Source organism: Brachycentrus maculatus, unplaced genomic scaffold, assembly GCF_059751285.1.
Source record: "Brachycentrus maculatus isolate JH-2025_06_01 unplaced genomic scaffold, ASM5975128v1 h1tg001932l, whole genome shotgun sequence".
In the NCBI taxonomy this organism is placed as follows: domain Eukaryota; kingdom Metazoa; phylum Arthropoda; class Insecta; order Trichoptera; family Brachycentridae; genus Brachycentrus; species Brachycentrus maculatus.
In genome coordinates, this window is record NW_028282495.1 from 3,813 (window position 1) to 11,518 (window position 7,706).

At 38.4% G+C, this 7,706-nt stretch overlaps 2 pseudogenes; both read right to left on the reverse strand.

The window, feature by feature from the left end:
- Window positions 1–3,418: 3,418 nt before the first annotated feature.
- On the reverse strand, window positions 3,419–4,818 carry LOC148298504 (uncharacterized; annotated as a pseudogene).
- Window positions 4,819–4,871: 53 nt separating this feature from the next.
- Window positions 4,872–5,368, reverse strand: LOC148298505 (uncharacterized; annotated as a pseudogene).
- Between the last annotated feature and the right edge of the window lie 2,338 nt (window positions 5,369–7,706).

Consider the following 7,706-nt stretch of genomic DNA (forward strand, 5'->3'; position numbering starts at 1 on the left):
ATCTTCTCGGTTAGTTCTCTCAGCATGCTCTTATTCTCAGCTGCTTTGATTTTGCAGTCGCAGGGCTCGCGTAATTTAGGTCGACATATGCATTCTTTTAAGGAGTGATGTATGAGTTGGGCCGAACTTGAGCCATGGATCCTCGGACAAATGTATTTATAATTGTTTGATATAATCTAAGAAATGCAGTTCATAATTTAGCTGATCACGAATATATAATTAAAAGGTTTGGGTGTTCATTTCTGCCTCTGCGCCTCTTTAGTTCTGAGGGCAATCCTTACTGAAAGAGGCACGGGGTCGATCACTCGCCTGATGGGTTCCGGCTCAATTACATTTTTTCGTTTGACTTTCGGGATTTTGGGTCGATCTCGGTTGCTATTCATATTCTTTTCTTTGCTGCCCAGCCTATTTCTGGTGTCGCGTTAGCTTTCTCTCGGCTCATTTCGACGTAAATTCCTGGTGGGCTCCACCCTCTCCTCGTGGCGGTTGGAATGGATTTATAAGTTCTTTATCTAATTGGTGCTATTCTGACGGTAGAGCTGCCTCTGTAGCAAATTCTGATGGTACAGAATCTATTGCTATGATCTGGGGTTCTGGGAGTTTTATCTGCGCTATCGATGTTACTTCCTCTCTTTCTTCTCGATGCAGCGCTCTGTGTGCGCAGCGTAGTCTGCCATCGAGACCAGCTTACTGCAAATGACGCATTACTTGGTTCGAGCCCCACAAGACTTTTGATGATGGAAGAGAATACTCCTCGGGTATTGGTTCTCACAGAATTAGCACTACTGCGGCCTCAGTTCACAGACTTCCTCGTGCTTGGATTGCTCGGAAGCCGAGTAGCTGCTCTGGCAGTACTCACAGGATCTCACTGCATGGAATTATTTCTACATTCAATCGGCTGCTTACTTAATGGTCTTCAATATAGTTTCGATCGACCATCGACCCGCATTTTTTGCATTTGTGGAAGTTCCTGCTGCAATACGCTTCGTGCAACTCAATTTTGTCATGAGCAAATGTTCGTAGGCAGTTCGAGCAGTGCTCACTCTCTCTTTCATTATCTTCCATCGATATTTTAAAACAAACTTATTACTCTCAAATAAGATGAATATCATAACTGTATTGAACTTATTCGAATTAGTCGGCCGCTCTTTTGATCTGCTTAAATCTATTTTTTGTCAAGAAAGTTCTTCGGGCATGCTGCAATGAGTTTGATGGCCCTTTTTCGAGATTTTAATATTTATGAGTTGTCGATGGATGCTTCTCATTGCAGTCGCTGTTATTTGGATGAAGTAATTGATTAAGTGGACTGCCTCTCTCGTTGAGCAGACTGTTGCTGGATTTTATTTGTTTCTTTTGTCATTGGGTCAATATGAGTTTATTGGTTTGCGAATGTATTCTTGCTTCCACTTCAAAATATATTCGCATTGATTGTGGATCACCACTAACTTGTAATGCCAGCCATTATTCAAATATCACGATAACTTTGAGCCCTTTTGAGTCATTATCATAGGAATAAGAAGCCATTTTACTACTTCTACAATCAGATTGCCCAAAATGCATTTATATCAACAAGAACTTCAAATATCTATACAATTGCTCATTCTCTTAGAGCATCCAGCAATTCAATTCAAAATAATTGCATATTAATTGCTATTTGCTCCCCATTCTCAATAATAAGTCAATTCAACGCATTAAATTCATACATAACTCTATTTTGTATATTTTGTAGATAAATCCAATTTCATGATAAATACTATTTATTAAATGTTTGTTTATGGAGCTAATAATGAGCGACTGGATATTTGCCGATTAGCTTAATTCGGGGGCTGTGATTTGTCATTACTTATCCAATGCCTCTAATTTGTTGATACTGCTTTTGAATTTAAGTTCAGGGTTCGAATTGTTGTTGGATGGCGATCATATACATTTTTTTGGTTTCAAAGTGGGAGACTGGTGCCACCAATCAATGACCTATTTGAAATAATAATTGGAGTGAGCTCAAGGGCCTAATTATGAATTTAGGAGCGTTTTATTTGTTATAATTTTGAATTAGTTTGAGCGCTACATAGGAAAGATGGCGAAGAAAAATCCACACAATGAGAAACTGAAAAAGGTTTACAGGGAGTATGCCAGGATAAAGTTCAAAAAATACAAGCTCCAATTTCCAAGACTTGTAGAAGCTGAAATTGTCAATAAGATCCTCAGGGAATGGGAAGCCTTGAATGAAGAAGCTAAACTTAATCTTGAGCAATAATTTATCGCCAGGAGTGGGAAATCCTTCTTGGAGGCATCTTCTAGTTCTTCTGAAAGAAAGCGAAAGGAAGCTGCTTTGAGGAGGGAAAAAAAAGCTTAGAGTGAAGCAAAGGCAAAGACTTTTAGTAAAAAATCAGACCCGATCAGAGTATTTGGAGAAAAAAATAGAAAATCAAGCCCAGTGGAGCGAGTGTTTAGAAAATCAGGCCCGATCAGAGAGCTTGAAGAAAAACAAAAAAAAAAAATAAGCCCAAAGGTCAGAGTGTTTGGAGAATCGCCCGATCCTTCATCCTTATTAAAGGGAATTTCACCAACACCAAGGCTATAAAACTTCCAAACTAATTCAGATCATTTTGACTCCGATGAAAATCGGCAAGGCAAAAAGAGCACTCCCGACAAGGACAAAAGCTCCTCGATCGAAGATCAACTTAAGAAGTCCAGAAAAATTAGGAATGCTAAAAGTAGAAAAATCGCAAAGGAAGGAAAAAGAACCCAAGAACTACAATTTAAAAAATATTACTATGAAAAGCTTTCAAGTGAACACCCCCGATGGGATAAATCCCAAATCCAAACAATTGTCAAGCTTCTGTGGAGAAGAAGAATAAGTGACAAGACTAAACGCTCTGACGGATCCAAAAAAGGGCTTAGTGGAAGACAACTCTACAAGAAGTCAAAGTAGTCTGAGGGATTCATCCGCGAACAGATCAAGATAATGTGGAAGGGGCTGCCCCATGAGTCAAAACGTTACTGGCACATTCAAGGCAAAGGGACAGTTCACAAATCTCCAAGAGCAACGAGCAGGCAAGTCAGAAGACTTTTAAATTCAGGAGCAAGCAAGGAGGAAACCATGGAATCAAGAGCTAGTTTCAGATGGATGGGACACAGCATCAAATGATCTAATCAAATTAATCTCATAATCATTGCAATACCGCAACATGTTTAACCTTTCCTCAAAAGTTCTCTATTTTTTAATGTTGCAGGATATTTAAAATGCCCAGAATTATATTCGTTTGTTCATTTGCCCATTTGTTTATTTGAGTGCTAAATTTGATGAAGTCCTCCATATTACACATTTATCAATTATAATTGTAATATTGTATAAATAAATAAACAAAATATTCGGAATAAGTTATGCTATGGCTTGAATGTTGATATTGAGATGCGATCAATTTCTATTCCATCCACTTCCTCCTTTTTGAGATGATGCCAGATTGCCAAGATCTTCTGTGGGGCCGACTCCCGAAGACTGGGGCACATTGGTTCCATTGAGCATGTGTGTTAAAATTTATTTAGTGTATTTCAGTCTCTTTGCCATTTCGGCGTTCCTGCTATCCAATGCAGTTGCCAGAGGGTACTAGCTTCTCTCACCCTTTAAGTTAATATATGTCACTAGTTTCTGTTCGCTGGAGAGAATGATTTCAGTTCGATCAGTAAAGTTTACCTGCACGATTTTGTTGCTCAGCCTAAACATTATTGCATGCTTCGTTTTCATCCACTTCTTGACATAACAGAAATTGCCTTCCTTCTGCTCACTCATTTCAATTTTGCTGGCATCTGCATATAAGTAGTTTCTGAAATGCTGAAGGAGAGTCACTTTCTTCTGCAGTTATCGCTATTGAGGGTACTCGTTTATGGTATAACGGGAGATTGTATCGACTCTTTCGCCAGGTCTTTTCTCAATGTATTCAAAGGCTTCGTTGTTCTTATCGAGAATTATTTTAGTCGAATCGTTAAAGTAAACCCCTGTGGAACCGTCGGACAATAAATATCCTAAGCCGTATTTGGTTGAATAGTCAACCCATTTCTTCACATGAACCTAAGAATGCATCAAATTAGTGGCTTTTTCTTCATTCTTCTTTAATGTTTGATAATTGTTGGACCCTGTGAGATTCTTTGAGCTTTGCTGGCCTTTTCCTTCTTTTGAAGAGGCTCTGAAGTTGGTGCCTGAGCTTGCAAAATTATCGATTTTGCTTGGAATGTTACTTGCTTTGATGTTTGCGAACCCTTTATCTTCCGAGTCATTTCTTTGGAGCTTTTTATCTCCTTAGCTGTCACGAATTTGCGAAGAAAGGCGGGCCTGGCTTTGATGAGTTGATGAGGCTTTGATTTGATCAGTGAAATTTTTGGCAGGAGGGCATGCTAAGGTGCTCCGAGGCATAGTTTTGGGAATCGGCTCCAATGTCATGAAAGGGTCGCTCATGATTTCATCGAGAGTAGGTCTTTTCGAAGGGTCCAACACCAGGATCTTGAGGATGAGGTTCTTGGCTTCTTCCGAAATCGTAATATGGTCCGGAAAAGAATACTGACAAGCCTTGATTTTCTTATAGGTTGCCTTGACCTCCGGTGTTTCGAATGGAGGCTTTCCAATAAGCTGAGTATATCTTTGATTATAATTAAAAGGTACATGATTACTCCCACCGACCAAACGTCCACTTCGTAAGAGTGTCCCTTATTTTCGAGAATTTCCGGAGCAATATAATTTGGAGTTCCGCAGATAGTCTTCTTCTTCTCCCCGTCATATTCGAGCCGAGTGGCCAACCCGAAATCCCCCAGTTTAATTTCCATGTTCTCATTCAAAAAGAGATTTCCTAGTTTTAGACTACATCCTAATGAAATATTTACTCTCGATGGATGACTTTGTTCTGGTGCAGATATTTCAGAGATGAGACAATTTGGGATAAGTAATATTTAACTTCCATTTAGGTGAGTCGTTTTCTCCTCTTGATAAGCTCGTTGAGGGTGTGGTTTGTGCAGATCTCCAAAAGGATATACACATTTTCATGGTCTTCGAAGACATGTTCAAATTTGACAATGTGAAAGTTGGTTAACGATTTGTGGATCTTGATTTAAGAAATGAGCTGCATAAAAATGTGTTTACTTTTTGTTTAGCACGGGATCTATTCAGAGTGCTCTTCGCAATGATTTTGGCAGCTAAGACCTTTTTTGTTTATAAGCTGGTGACTTCGTAGCATTTCGCGAAACCGCCTCGGCCTAAAGCTTTTCCCCTTTGGTATTTTTTTATTTTAACTTCCCCGTTGGCGAGAGTGCTCTTTTCTTCAATGATTCCTGATTCAGCTGGTGAGTCCTTGCTATCGTTAGTCTTCGGATCGTCCATATTATTTAAAATATATTAAGCGCATCAGGTAATCAAAATATAATCGAACTCTCCATCGGACTTTCTTGGCATCAACTTTAAAAATAGACGGAGCAATGATTTACCAATTTTTAGGAAATGATGAAATAAAGATAACACCATCAAAATATTAATCAGTATTCTAATTATTTTGGTGGCCAGCAAACTCAACCATTTAGCGCTCATAGCCATTGCAAATATAGAAGCAGCACTTTTAATGGCTTATTTGAAAAAGAATGATCGAACCAAAGCATCACGGCAATTAATTCCAGAAAATTTGTTAATATGCAATAAAAATGAGGCAAATGGCAAATTTTATTTCTGAGCGTTTTAATGTGAGGTTATCTATCTGCCTTTTGAGCATAAGACAGGATTAATGAGAGTTTTAACTAAATATCAGTCAAAGTCAATGGAAAGAGTAGCATCATTAAGCCAGCAAATATACTTACCTATATATTTTATTATATTTATTGATTCAGATTGCTTTCATTTTGTAGAGCCAAATGCTCGCCTTGTAGTAGTATTCAACCATCAAGTATCAATCGAAGGCTATGATAAATAATTGAAATAAAAGCATCTTTGATTAAAATTAACTGTGTATAATGTGAAACAAAAATTACTTGCTACAATAATATTGAATAATAAATCATTCATCCTTAAATGCCAACATAGCAAAAATCAGAGAAAGCAACAGACCCAAAGCCAAAAGATAGTGAGAGTATAAAAATTGACATAAAAACATACGAGGGTCCTTATTTCGATAAGAGGTCCCAAGAGCTCATTGAAAACATCAAAAAGTGCACACAAATTCACTAAATCCTGAAAGAAACATAGAAATTAGTCATTTATTGGGAGAATCAGTATCATCTCGAAGAAATGATTGTGAAGATCAATGATAATAACTTCAGATCGCGGGAAGAAAGCCGACTCCGCAACACTCAATCTACTCTAGTTGATAGTACTCAAGGAGACCAGCAACAAGCTAAAGGGAAACCAGGCAATGATTACGAGCTGCACCTATTCCCAAGGTTCACAAAGTATACGCAGATCATGGGATACCAGTCGAACGCAGTTAGCAGCACCTTCATGTGGAATACGCTCTCAGAGTTCTCCAAAGAGACCATTTTTGTGCAAGAGTGGAAGTTTCGGAAGAAACAACTCGCATTCACGCAAATGATTTCGAGTTATGGGCCTTGGAGGCTCTCCAATTAGTTCAAATTCGGCAAGCCTCTTGACGAGAACTCCGTTGCCGATTGCGCCTCCTTTACTCTTTACAGGAGTCTCGCCGGCGCCAAAGAGAAAAATAAAGAGAATAGTGAATCCATCGAGAAGAAAACTGTTTTCATGGAGCTCAAAGGCTACGAAAACAGATTGAAACAGGATAAAGCCCACGACGGCGTCTTCAAAAACAAGAATATTCTAAAATATCAAGATGTCTTCGAAGTCGGCTACTGCAAGAGGAAGTATGACCAATAGTTCTTCAACTCCACCTTTAAACTGTCTCTCGGAGCTTCATTGTACAGCAGCTGCTTCTATTATAAACTAAAATACTTCAAAGAGACTGCAATTGAGCTGCTGTCGGGCAAATTGATGCTTGGCTTGCAGTCCAAATTTTCACTGATGAATGGGATAAATGTTCATACACTTTCACATTAGATGATTTCACGAAATTAAAACAATTGGATGGGAGAGAGATCGACTGCAGCAATAAACTTGAGGGCCAATTTATATATGATTGGGAATAAATTATCCTTTTTGGGGATATTGCCGTATAATTATGCGAGTGTCTGGCTCAGCGATAACTTTACGAAACATAATATGGGGAAGTTGGTTGAGTAACCTAAACAGTATGGAAAGCATATTAAAGCGGAGGCAGAAATAGGAATCGGAGTGAAAGTCAGCTCTCGTTTATCATTGGATATCCCACTATTCAGAATGCAAGGCAAAAGAGGGTAGCCGAGATTCGGAATCAAATTCGAGTTTTGATTGAGAACATCTGCTGCTATATATGTATTTCCCTATATCCTATGTTTGTTGGCTTTGATTTATCTTTGATTTATCCTTGATTGTATGGATTGGCTTAAATTACCAATTTATGAATTGACTATGGTTTCCGATTAAACTTCTTATCCAGAAATTTAAATAATCTGTCACAGTAATACAAATCGGCCAAGATTCAGTAATAATTAAATGCAGTAAATTAAATGATCAGGCAGATATGTGATTCAGCATCTATTGGAACTCATCTTGGTTGATAGTACTCACGAAGCTTTGTTAATTCCTCGCGATCTTCGATTAATTGTTGAATTAGTCCTACAGC